We start from the raw sequence: 1,468 nt of genomic DNA, 5'->3' as shown, positions 1-1,468 counted from the left end.
GAACTCCTGATCTCAGGTGATCCACCCACCTTGGCCTCCCAAAGTGGGAGGCCTGGGATTACAGGCATGAGCCACCATGCCCAGCCGGGTTTTATTTTAATAAATTGGCTCACACAATCTTGGGGGCAGGCCAGTCTGTAGTCTGCAGGGCAGGCTGGCAAGCTAGACACCCAGGCAGGAGCTGGTGCCACAGTCTTGAGTCTAGAGGAAAAATTTCTTCTCCGGGAAGCCTCAGTGTTTGCTCTCAAGGAACAACGAATCAGATGAGGCCCACCCACGTTACTGAGGGTGGCGTCCTTTACATAAAGACAAGTGGTTGCGGATATTAACCACGCCTCCCAGGCACCTTCACCACAATGCCTCTATTCATGTGTGATTAAATAATTGATTAGGATCTTAGCCAAGCAGACACACGCAACTCCTCAGCACCGTTCTGTCCAGTACGCTGTGTGCAGAACTCGTGTGTCACTTGCAGGCCGTGCACCTGTCAGCGCAAAACTTTCCCAAGCTCTTTCTTTCTCTTGGCTCAGTGGCCAACAACGTTCAAGACAGTGGCTGCTGTGTCAGCCTGGATCCTGGGGTGAGATGACATGGAAGAGAGTCCCCAAACCAGAAATAAGTCTTGGGTGTTAAAAGCCATGAAAAGGGCCGGGCGCGGTGGCTCACATCTGTAATCCCAGCACTTTGGGAGGCCGAGGCCGGCGTATCAGTTGAGGTCTGGGCAACATGGTAAAACCCTGTCTTTACTAAAAATACAAAAAAATTAGCCAGGAGTGGTAGAAGGGGGCACCTAAAATCACAGCTACTCGGGAGGCTGAGGCAGGAGAATTGCTCGAACCTGGGAGGTGGAGGTTGTGGTGAGCCAAGATCCCGCCACTGCACTCCAGCCTGGGCAACAGAGCAAGACTCTGTCTCAAACAAAAAAAGCCATGAAAGGCAGCTCCCTCCTTCATCACTACCGGGCTGATCCTTACTCATACCACTCCCATGTGGCACAGAGTGTCACAGTTCAGAGCATGGGCTCAGGGCCACCTGTCTGTCTTTGAATCCTGGCTCTGCCTGTAACTGGCTGTGTGATCCTAAGCAAATTCCTTAACCTCACTGGGCCTCGCTTTTCCTTATCTGTAAAGTGGGAACAATAAGAGTATGTACAATAGCACAATAGGACTAAAATCAAGATCCGAGGAGATAATAACATAAAGTCCTAAGGAGAGTGCCCGGCACAAAGCCGGCTCTCAAAAAATGTTAATTATTACCACTATTATGATCTTCATACGACACGAGATACAAATGACGCAGCGACGTGAAACCTCTCGCTCAAAATCACATGCTCGGTCGGGCCCAGTGGCTCATGCCTGTAATCCCAGCACTTTGGGAGGCTGAGGCAGGCAGCTCCCCTGAGGTCAGGAGTTCGAGACCAGCCTGGCCCACATGATGCAACCCCTATCTCTACTAAAAGTACAAAAAT

Source organism: Gorilla gorilla, chromosome 6 (genome assembly GCF_029281585.2).
Source record: "Gorilla gorilla gorilla isolate KB3781 chromosome 6, NHGRI_mGorGor1-v2.1_pri, whole genome shotgun sequence".
In the NCBI taxonomy this organism is placed as follows: domain Eukaryota; kingdom Metazoa; phylum Chordata; class Mammalia; order Primates; family Hominidae; genus Gorilla; species Gorilla gorilla.
Note: the sequence above shows the minus strand (reverse complement) of the source record.